Source organism: Balaenoptera physalus, assembly GCF_965194825.1.
Source record: "Balaenoptera physalus genome assembly, chromosome: 19".
In the NCBI taxonomy this organism is placed as follows: Eukaryota; Metazoa; Chordata; class Mammalia; order Artiodactyla; family Balaenopteridae; genus Balaenoptera; species Balaenoptera physalus.
In genome coordinates, this window is record NC_138900.1 from 35474612 (window position 1) to 35487088 (window position 12477).

General features: G+C 41.2%; 1 long non-coding RNA gene across 1 annotated transcript in view; it reads right to left on the minus strand.

Annotated features, from left to right (window-relative positions):
* Positions 1 to 12477, minus strand: part of LOC309648989 — a 1142769-nt gene that overhangs the window by 906042 nt on the left and 224250 nt on the right. The gene's annotated exons all lie outside the window — the stretch shown is intronic.

A 12477-nucleotide genomic window follows, 5' to 3' on the forward strand; every position in this document is an offset into this window, starting at 1 on the left:
TTAAATTTTGCACCTGAAGCCAGTGTCTCTGGCCTCAACTTAGTCCCGACCCTGCAAAAGGCACACCTACCACCCCACCAGGGACATGCGGACTTCAGAAGACATCTTGTGTCCTTCCTCTGGAGTTAACTCAAAAGGGCCCCTGGTGGAACGGGGTGCTGCCTCTCTTGTCTCCAAAAAACAACCCGTGCTCTGCCTTGGTAACAGAAATATGCTCTTCTGCATGTCTGCTCTGATACAGAGGGAGAGTTTCTGCAATACAGGCTCTGTGCCTGAGGTTGTGGAAGCCAGTACTTTTCTTTTTCTAATTGAAGTGTAGTTGATTTACAATGTTGTGTTAATTTCTGCTGTACAACAAAGTGATTCAGTTATGCATATATACACATTCTTTTTTTATAATCTTTTCCATTATAGTTTATCACAGGATATTGCATATGGTTCCCTGTGCTATACAGTAGGACCTTGCTGTTTATCCATCTTCCATATAATAGTTTGCATCTGCTAATCCTAAGCTCACCATCCATCCCTCCCCCAACGCCCCTCCTCCACAAGCCTCTTCTCTATGTCTGTGAGTCTGTTTCTGTTTCATAGATAAGTTCATTTGTGTCATATTTCAGATGGAAGCCAGTACTTCTCGCACTTGAACGTGGAAACCAATCATCAACAAGTTTGTTACAAATGGAGATCCTGATTGAGCCAGCCTAGAACAGAGCTTGAGATTCTGCACTTCTAGGAAGCCCCCCGGTTAGGCTGATGTTGCTGGTCGCTGGACCATACTTTGAATTGCAAGAGTCTACACAATGATGGGTCATGGGCTGAATGCGTCTGTCAGACATGGTTTGTTTGGCTGCAGAGTTTTAAAAATATCAGCCAAGTTTTCACCTAGCTTTGAAAAAACCCAGAATATCTGGTAACCTCGGACCAGCACTTCTGCAGGATAACAGAAGGCTAGAAAGGGGTAGGAGCTGTCTCATGAGATGTGTATTCTGCATTTTCCTGCAGCTCTCATCACACATCAACGTGTACATACCTAAATCTTTCCACTTTGCTATTGGCCTGGACTGTGCAGGCGTTTGAATTCACAACTCCGATCCACTGTTTAGTTTGTCAATAGCACTGGCTGATATTTACCCAAATCAGAAACTAGTATATTGTTCCTCTGTTGTCTCCTTTATCCTCAAGCTATCGATCTATGTTATCTGTGGCATTATCACCAACTTACAACCCATCAAAAGGCCATGTTTAGAATCAGCCTTGTGAATCAGAGGAAACGGCAGTAAAATTAACTCTCTAAAAGGTTCAGGCCTTAACGACTCTTGGATTTTGAAACTACTGGAAAATTTTATGTGTGATTAAGTTGGGGACTAGAAAATTAATAGGAGCGCCATCTACTAATTCATGTTTAAATTTGGCCAAGTTATTTTGTAGCCTTTGGAGCTGAAAGCATGGGATTATTAGTTAGATTTGCAGTCTAAATATAAAAATGATACTCCAGCTAGAATGATAATTACCAAGTAAGCGACTTTTTGGACATAGACATTTCAACTGCTTAGCCTTTGTTCATCACTGGCCATATTCAACTGCTCCTCAGTTGATTGTTGATTCTATTCCCTAAATATATCTCTCTCCATTCCCTTATCTTTCTCCTCTGGCCATTCCTCTGGCATCATTTCTCATCTGAATCATTGTAAGAGCCTCTTAAATATCTTCTTGGCTGTCAGTGTTATCCCCCTGTAGGCTATCTTCTACCGTCTTGTAGAAGTAAAAAGCAAAAGTAGACCAAATTCCTCTCTCCTTAGACCTCCTCAGTGACTCCACCACCCACAAGACAAAATATAAAATCCTTAGCTGCCATGCAAGGCTTTGCCCTCCCCCACCTAGTCATCAAGCTATCCATCTCCCACGCCACCAAATCCCCATGATGCATCCAAATCAAAATCCCTATAGCTCTAGGAATTTCCCACAATGTCTCAAACCTCTTTGCTTTGTCGTTGCTGGTTCCCAGATGTATGTCACCTCATCAAGGTGTTCTCCTACATTACTTACTATAGAGAGTGGGGTTCCACAGTATGTAGAGATTAAGTTATAATATCAGACAGTAGGGCAAAAATCAAGTATTTTTTAAAAGAATTATCCTGCAAAATTCTTTATCTCACCCACAGCATAGTTATATATGGTTTGGGGTATGAACAAAGCTGGTAGATCTCCACGTGGAACAAGGATCTATTTCTTCTGTTGATGGTTGGTCGAAGTAGTTGAGTTATAATTAGAAATTCTAGAGGAATTTAATTTGGGGGGAAGGCTCAGTTTCCCTAGCTATGAAATGAGAGGATTAAACTAAATCATCATCAAAAATTACATTCGGCTTTAAATATTCTAGACTAAGAATCAAATACAAGTGCCAAGCAGAGAAAATATAGAGATGCTATGCTCAGGGTTCTAGGCACTTTGGAAGGCTTATAAAAAATATTTAAGGGTAGCAGGATAGAGAAATTCTTGCTCACTAGAACTCGAGGGGCCTTGGAATTCAAAGTAGGCCAGCTTGTAGGGTTTTTCCCCAAAAGAGAAGCAGTTGAAGGAGGGGGTTCCAAGCTACTCTTCTCAGGTGCGTGCCAGGGGGAGACATGGGTGGGAATATGGCTTTTTGGAAGGTGCTGAAACCAGAAAGGAGTGGGGGGATGGGGTTGGGCAGCAAGATGGCGACAGGCTTCGTTGTACAACATGGTGCCCCTCCGTACTTCCTCAGGCTTCAGGAAAGTTACCAGACTCATCAGCAATCAGGTGATTGGATTTTTAAGGAAAATGACACAGAAGCTACAGTGTGGAATTGGATTGAGGCAGTAATTCACGAAAAATCCTCTTAAAACAATTATGCCTAGAAAATCGCAAGGAATTATAGAGGGAGTAGAAGCTTAGCCAAATTCTGGGTGATTCAGATCAATCTCAGACACCCCCCACCCTCTCTGAAATGTGCTTCTGAAACAAAGTGGGGCGTGGAGAGTGGGAGGGAGATCTCAGATAGAAAGCTGTGACTTTCTCTCATCCTGATGAATCGATTTTCCAGAGTAGTGAGTTTCAATTCCCTCCAGACTACGTCCAAAGGGCGCTTTCTGTTCATGAGAAATCGTTGTGCTGGAGGAAACGCATTTTGGACTCCTTTTTTCCCCAGAATGGTTACGACATTTTCCATTTGTGAACTGTGGTTACTTTTCTTTCATGCTGTGTGCAGCTCCTGCTCTTTGTAATGTATCTCTGTCTGTTTGCTTTCTTCTCTCTCCTTAGATGAAGTCTGTGGTCTGGATTAGGTGCTCCTTGTGGAAAAGTTCTCACTTGCAGGCTCTGGAGAGCAGTCATTTACTCCATCAATATGTGTACCATGTTTATCTTCCATTTTGCACAGTGAGAGATACGAAGAAATAGCAGGCATAATCCGTGCCCTCATATGTCTATTACTTGGGCAAACTAAATCATACAGAACAATAAGCAAAGAAATCATAGATCTTAGGATTTTACAGCTGGACAGAACCTTTGAAATTATCTAATGCAGCACTCATTTTAGAGAAGTGTCTGAAATTGGGCAGGTTCTGGGGCTTGTCCATAGGACCACATCATAGCAGAAGCAGGAACAGACACCCTTTTTTCCCTCATCCCCCTCTCCATTCACTCCAGATCTGGGGCTGTTTCTGTTAGACCACGGACAACACCTGACTCACAGTATCATTCCTTGATCTCGTTCGTAGACCAAACTTTTTGTTTAATTGAAGTACAGTTGATTTACAATGTTGTGTTAATTTCTGCTGTACAGCAAAGTGATTCAGTTACACATATATATATACATTCTTTTTTTAAATATTCTTTTCTATTATGGTTTATCACAGGATATTGAATATAGTTCTCTGTGCTATACAGTAGGACCTTGCTGTTTATCCATTCCAAATATAATAGCTGACATCTGCTAACCCCAAACTCCCACTCCATCCCTCCCCCAACCCCCTCCCCCTTGGCAACCACCAGTCTGTTCTCTATGTTTGTGATTCTGTTTCTGTTTCATAGATAGGTTCGTGTCATATTTTAGATTCCATATATAAGTGATATCATATGGTGTTTGTCTTTCTCTTTCTGACTTACTTCACTTAGTATGATAATCTCTAGCTGCATCTATGTTGCTGCAAATGGCATTATTTTCTTCTTTTTTTAAAAATTAATTAATTAATTTGGTTGCACAGGGTCTTAGTTGCAGCACGTGGGCTCCTTAGTAGTGGCATGAGCGAACTATTAGTTGCGGCAGGCATGTGGGATCTAGTTCCCTGACCAGGGATTGAACCCGGGCCCCATGCATTAGGAGTGCGGGGTCTTATCCACTGTGCCACCAGGGAAGTCCCTATTTTGTTCTTTTTATAGCTGAGTAGTATTCCATTGTACATATGTACTACATCTTCTTTATCCATTCATCTGTCAATGGGCATTTAGGTTGTTTCCATGTCCTGGCTATTGTGAATAGTGTCGCTATTCAGCAGAACTGTAGAAGAAACTTTAATGTCCATAGGTGCTAAGAAGATCATGCATTGACCAACGTAAGATGTATTTTTGTAACTCACCCATTCTGTTTACACATTAAACAGGTAAAATTAAGCTTCCCTCTTATTCTGTCTCCCCCAGAGCTTTTCCTTATATTTTTCCTTTAAATATATCATCTTCCAGGCCTATCTTTCATTTTTCTATCTTTTGGTAGGAACACACATAGAGAGAACTCTTGCTCCATTAAAAGAATAAAAATAGACTAGGAACTTGATAAATGGCAATTGCCCCCAGTCCCCATGGTAGGGATTCCTTGGGGATGGTGCAGACAGCAGCCAATTGCAGTGTCCACAGGGGCCGCCACGCCACTACCCAGCAGCAGGCATTGTCCTCATGTGACCACGTGACCACCTAGTATTGCTGGCTACTCTGATTTTTCAAGAGAAGTTGGAAAGCTGTGTTTTGGGGTGACATCTGATTTTTAAAATGCTGACTCGCCTTTTTAAAGGACAACACAGGACAAACAAACACATCTGTGTGCTGGATCTATGTGCGTACACACTCTCCGTGAGGCCACACTTTCTCACTTTCCTCTGGTGGAATCTAAGCATTCTGGTGCCTGGAGTCGTGAGAGGCTGGAAAAAGAGCTCTGCCCATCTGAGAAGGGAAAGATGGGTGGTCTTTCAATGGGGGGGAGGAGCAGCAAAAAAGAAAGGCACACAGTCTTTGAAGCAGAGTTATATTTAAATCTCAGATCTTCTCCTTGGTCTTGATTTTGGGCACATAAAGCAACCTTCCTCATCAAGTTGGATTCCCCAGAAAATAGACTCTGAGACTCTGCAGTTTGCGTGCAGGAGGTGTAACAGGGAGCTCTCTTGGGAGCGGTGCTGGTGAGGGGCGGGGGAAGCAGGCTGGGCAGAGGAGAAGTGAAGCCTCGATACAGAAACACCAGAGGCCTGAGCTGCCCCAAAGGGAGCTCTGGACAAGGGATGGTCCTAGAGAAATGTCCCAAATTAAGTCAAGGGGTCCAGACTTTTATACTCTTGCGCCAAGAAGTCATAGGATGGGGGCTGCCCCCGGAGGAAGGAAAAGCAGCTCCCTTCCGATTCCTGGGAGGGGTAAAAGTGCAAGGTGAGCACTCAACACCCTCAGCAGCAAGGAGAATGATTTACCTTGGTCTTGAAAAGGGAGGCAGTTCTTGGTGAGGCATCTCAGCATCTGCTTAGATCTCCAAGCCTCAGTTTCCTGTTTGGTGTAACAGGAATAAATATCCTTAACCTTCCTTGGACATTATACAAGTAGGCTAATATACCATATGCAAGGTGACCAGCACAGGACTGGGCACATAGCCAGCACTCTGGAAAACATTGTCAGTAACTATGAGCATGAAGTCATTTGAAGTCAAGGGTCAGGAACAGTGTGGGCAAAGGCATGGAGGAAGAGACAAGTATGACAAGTTTAGGATATTAAGAAAAGCAGAGAGTTAGAAGCAGTGGGTCTAACATAATTGACCAGTGGGGATACAGCACGGATTAGATAGTTTGAGGCAAGATGAAAGAGATTCTTCAAATTTAAGCAAAAGAATCAGGACTCGTGCAGTAGGCAGTGAGGGTCGGATATAACTATCACTTGCTGAAGGCAGTGTGTGCTCAGATTGAGAGCGTGTTCCTCATGTGGCAGAAGATGGCCAGTGAGCAACTGACTTTCCTGTCTCTGTGCTTAATGAGGCAAGTGACTTGGGGTAGACAGAAAGAAAGACTTACGTCAAATGGAAAACAGAAAGATGGTGGAGCTGCTTCTTAGGATGAGACATAGGTTACCCTAGACCTATGGATTGGCTTGGAATCTCTGCTCCTTTATTCAGTGAGGTGGAAAAGTAACTTGAAACTTTGGAAATTTGGTTGGGATATACCTGGCTGCTTGGAGGAGGTCACTGTACTCCACCACGTCTCCAAAAGGTCATATATATCCAGGAGACAGAGTTGCTGTCAGCAGCAAAATACATGGAGTTCTGGGGAGAAGCTCAGAGCGGCCTGCTCTGTGAAAAGTTCCGGGAGCATCGCACATCAGAAAGTGGTCAGCTTAGAGTGTGACGGGGCATCCAAAGCCAAGTTGCAGCCAGCAAATAAAGGTCTCCACCCCAGGACAAAAATGCACTGTGGGCTGCTCAGAGTCAGCGAGATGGGCCATATCCTGTTTAACAGTGGCCACAGAGATTTCCTGGCAGAGAGCTCAGGTCCGAGTTATACACGAGCAGGAGATTATACACAGAAATCATTTATATACAAGGCGACAAGACCTTGGAATCGCTCAACTGCAGCAATTTCTTCTTCTTTTTCTTTATGTACCTCTTTTAAAATGTCACTTTTGATCTTGGATTGAAAAATGACTGGCTTGGAAGAGTTGGACTGCTTGATCCCCAAAGAGCATTTTTAAAATATTGAGGTTATATAACTGTTGAAAAATTTCCGTCTTCAAAACCCGAGGAGCGCTCTTTCTGCCGATTTCCACCCGCTTGGAGCAGCCCCTTCCTCTCATAATGAAGAAATCATTTTTTACAATGTGCATTGTAAAATAGGGAATGACTTGAATTATCTCTCTCTGCAGGGACTTCCATTTATCTGGAATATTCCACCTAATTAGCTGCGTCTACTGGTCAAGACTCAAGAAGATCACCAGGGGCAATCTTGATACATTAAAAAAAAGTGCTTATAGCCCTTTTAACCAAATCCTTAGTGAATATTTGGATACTTCATATATTTACTTGAGCAAATAAAGGAAATATTGATGAATAGATTCACTTGAACAAATAAAGAAAAGGTTGAAGAGGAGGTTTCCAAACATTATGTGGGGATTGCTAGGGATATTTCAAATTAGTATAGAGGCACCTGGAAAGTTAACTAAGGTATTTCAGTGTGAGATAATATTTCCTGTTACATGTCTGATTTGTGTGTGTGTGTGTGTGTGTGTTTGAAGTGAACATGCTGATGTTTGTGCTGTCGCATAGTCCAGTAAACACAATCCTGAGTATTATCTGGTTATCACAAGCGTGCAAATTCAAATGTTGATCAGGGACTGAGCCTCAGGGAACAGAGCCATTGCTTTGACAAGCATTAACCAGCTTGCCAGGGACACAGAAGCAAATGTTTCCACCCCCTTCCCTGGATAGCCTGGAAAGATAACCACGCATCAGGTAGTTACTTAAGTGGAACAGCCGGTGTAGGGTTACTGGAGTTTTTTCCTTTTAGTACCCAAGGGCAAAGAGCATTGTTAATGACGCCTACACCGGAAAACAGGTTAAGAGGGTTGACACCAAACTCTTAGCGGTATTACAGTTTAACACTTGGTGTCCTCTGACTCAATGCCTAGATGCCACTTCACGCTTTGTAGCTTCTCAGAAAACTGAAATTTAGATGTCTGTAGGCGGGAGGAGTGGAATTGATGAATCATCTGTAGGAAAAAAAAGGATGAAATACATCTTTTTTTCTTTGAACTCAATAATACCCAGTGCCTGAAATGCGAACGTGTTAATTACAGAGATTTCAAAGCAAAACCATAGCCTGCAGAGGGCAAGTGCGTTTTTACTCAGCCTAGTAACAATATCTTGAGAGTAGGTGCTCCAATATCCTGAACACAAGGGATGTTTATGGAATTCAATGACAGCAATTCGTGAAAACCCGAATCTTAACAGGCCGTAAAAAGTCTCACATGATGTGACTCCGATGATCAAATGTAACAGATCGTTCTTTGCTTATCCGCCCTTTATGAAGAAGATGCCATTTTCCCGTGGGAGCCAAAACACAGCCTCCAAAAAATACAAAACACAACATTTTACTGAAATGCATGCTTAATTTTAGACAGAAATAAGTAGAACCTTGAGTTGTTCTTTTCTACAACTAAGCCCATATGTTGTTTTAAATACTGCTGAAACTTGCTAAATTCCTTATGGAAGTAGGGTGGTACGATGGGTAAGAGGATGGATTTTGGAATCTAAGCTCTCTCCTTTTATTTATGTGATCCTGGCGCAGTCATGGTGCTCTTTCAGACTTGTTTCCTTATTGGCAAAATGGGAATGATAATGCTTAGTTATCTTAAGGAATAAATGAGGTAATACACAAAAAGCTGTTCACAGTCGAGTGCCTGGCATATAGTAAGTTCTCAGAAAACACTGGCATTCCAAATATTATTTTTCAGGTCCACGGGGCATCATCTAACAGAAGGAGGGCAAAATTTCTTCCTGTTTTCCTACATTCCTATGCAGGAGAATCTGAAAGCAGTCTGGAGCCTTTAAGATCATGGGGTCCAATTCATCTTTTTACACTACAAAAAAACTAAGGCCCAGAGAGGGGAAGGGATTCACTTAAATCAGAGTGAATTCATGGCAGAAAGAGATCCAGGTTCAAAGTCCTGATAGCCAAGACAATATTCCTTCCCCACATTCCTGGCAGTGTTTGAGTATGGAATACATAAATAAATGTTGTCAGATAGTGGGGACATTGAGTCTAGGTCATTCTAGCTGGTAACTGGGATGAGTGTTAACATTGCATATTTTACTAAACTCTAGATGGGTCATTGTTTTTACAGTTGTTTGTTTACGCACTTGAGTTCAGATTATGTATGAGTTTTTAGGTATATGAATCTGTCTGTAACCCTACTGGTGTAATCCAAGCTGGACTTATACATTGACAGAGCGGCAGTCCTTTGCCTGGATATCAGAGAGTTTTCTTATTTAAAAGACCTGGCCCCAAATTATGCTATGAGATTGACTCTTACAGGTAAAGGTAAACTCTCGGTAAGAAGCTCATGACAAGATACTGATAGATATGTTTTAGATAAGAATACATTTTCCATGGGGTCATAGCTAACTCTGATAGCTATGGGTAGATGTTTCTAAATATGGCACTTCTCCCAAAGAGTAGATCCAGGGGACAGAATTGGAACGCTGGACACCAGGTAAGTTAATTGAAGATGATAAACAGCAGGACAAGAGGACTAATGGAGGTCTCAAGCATCTTTGAATTTGAAAGATTTAACTGAGGTGGGGTTGATCTGATTTAACTGCTGGCATGACCTTCTTCACTCCCCATGTTAGTCTGCAAGAACACAAAACATGTTTATAGAACTCCCTTAGAGGTGTCACAAATTGCCACAAATCCCATATTTGGGAAGTTAGGAACAAGATTATGAGCAAACCAAGGTCATCTCTAAAGTCTCATTATATCTTATTAAGAAGCAATTAGCTGCAAGTAACAAACCCTAGCCATCGAACGCTTAATATCTCAAGAAGTTTGTAGACAGACGCTCCAGAGCTGGTTCAGCAGCTAAACCATGTCAGAGCATTGGGTAGGCTTCCATGGAATTCTCTTAAACTTTCTCTTATGATCCTAAGATGGCTACCATGGCTCCAGGCATCATGGCTGCCTTCCAGTGGGAGAGTGAGGCAGAGACAAAAGACTGTGTCTTTTTATCTCTGTCTTTAAAGCCTCTGTCCTTTTATCTTAGAAGAAAAGCTTCCCCTGAAAAGCTAGACTTCTCCTTATACGGATCCACTTTCAGCTTCACGGAAGGCTCTGAAAAAGAATATTTGCCAACAAGAAATGGCGTGGCCATAAGGAGTTCGAACAATCATGTTTCGTTCCCTAGAGCTGGACCCCATACAAAATCAGGGTGTTATCAAGAAGAAAGTGAAGATGGGCTATTGGGTAGGACCTGCCATATTTGTCTTCTTAGTCTTCTCTTGCAACCTCGGGTCAGGGTGTTGGAGAGGCTACAGACAGAGGCAGGAAAAGATATTCTTGCAAGTTAACTGCCCATGATGATGGGTGATTTCTACCTGACTAAAATGACAGATTTTCTCCTGTAAGACAAACAATATCCAGCTAGCTTTTCAGTTCTCCTTCACCTATAGTGTTTCAGAGGGTGTGTTGAGTTTCAAGACCTCTTTGCTGTAAATCACACTTGTGAGCAGTCCTGGTAATGACCGCCTTGGAAGTTAATCTATAACTTACAACCCAGTATGCTTTCCTCTGCACAGCACTGCACCAAAGCCTACATGATGGACTTGGTTTAGGGGAGAGGACTGGGCTACTAATGATTTTGTGAGTTTGACAAAAGCTGAATTTCTTTCACAAGCCTGAGGACCATGGTTTCAGAGTAGGATACCTTTCTGTGACTGCACTTATTAATTTGCTTACTGACATCAATTTTAATTATTGTATTAATAATTATTTAATATTTATTATTTAAAATTGGATAATGGTGAGAAGGAAAAGGAAAATTAAAAAATCACTCAGAGATAACTACTATTATTTTAACATTTTTATCCATTTTCATTTGTAGGCACATATGTTTCTTTTAAATTAAGGTTATGGTTTATGTATAGCAAAGTGTACAACTCTTGTACAGATCAATTTTATATATATATATGTCAGATATAGAACATTGGCATAAACATTTTAGCATCTCAGTATTGATTACATACTACAAATTGCTTTCCAGGAAGTTTGCTCTAATTCACACTTTTTCCAGCAGAATATGTCATCATCGTTCTCATTAAAGGCTTGCCAGCATTGACTCCTAAAGTAACAGCTTAAAATTATCTGTCAATTTGGTGAGCAAAAAGATTATTTTATGTTGCATGCCATTGTCTTTCTTAGCTATTTGTATTTCTAGTGTGAATTGTCTTTTCTTACCTTTCACCATTAAAACTTGGCATGTTGGTGGCATCACAGTTTTGTAAGAGTTCTTTAAATTAAGATTGTAACCCTTTGTCTCGTGTTTATTTAAATATCCGTTTTCAGTTTGTCATTTGCCTTTTAATTTTGTTTGCATTGCCTACAGACAAAAAAAATTAATATATTCTCAGATGTATTCAGTCTTTTCTTTCATGATTTCTTCTATTGCTTTTATGCTCAGGAAGTCCTTGCTCATCTTGAAATAATCTAAACAATCACCTACATTATTCTTTCAGAGAAGAAAAATGTAGGTGATTATTTAAATGATGTCAAGATTATTTTTTGAAATAAGTATTTTGCTTCCCATTCAACCCTTTAAATCCATGTGTAATTTACTTTAGTGATGGTGTAAAGAGTGGTACAGATGCCCCATGAGGCTGCCTTTCATCATATATTAAGAGTTTATATAAACTAAAGTCTGTTTCAGGCTTTTCTTTTTTGTTCTTTTGAAACTGTCCATTGTAATTATTTTAGATTTGTAATATACTTCATTATTTGGTAGGGCAAGTCCTTCTCATTGGTGTTACTTTCCATATTTTCCTCCACTGGTCCTGCCTATTTATTATTCTAGATGAAAACAATTACATTTTTTTCCCAAAACTCTGGTTTGCAATGAACCTATACAAATATTGTCCCCCGCTCGGAAACATCATTCATCTAGGTTCACATGCCAAAACACAGCGTGGCCAAGACAGCACTCACAGAATGCTCTTGGGGTGTCCTTTGTGGCAGCCTCTTATGCAATCGGCTGAGGACTAGGTCCCTGCTTCTGGTCAATGGACCGTAAGCAAAAGTGACCAGAGTTATTTCCAGGACAAGAAAGTTACAACCTGGAACCTCTCTCTCTTTCCCTTTTGCAGAACCTTGGAAGCCATGTGTTGACGTGGCAGCATCACGCCTTGGAGAAATCCTGGATCCTAGAGTCAGTCTTAACCCAGAGAGGGCTTTGCCTGAATAAGAAATAAATGTTTATTTCTCCAGCCACTGAGATTACAAAGTTTATTACTGTATTTCAGACACCCTTATACCCACCTCTCTTCTTATTACACTGAAGTACCATCTTGAATTCCCTCTGTCTAGACATACCCCGTATCCATGCCATCAGCAAGTCCTGAGCCTCAACCTTTGATGTCTACTCTAACTCCAGTAATTCTTACCACTTTCATTGCTAAAACCAAGACCAGTGGGCTTGAAAACATGGTTTTTCACTGCGGGGTTACATGAA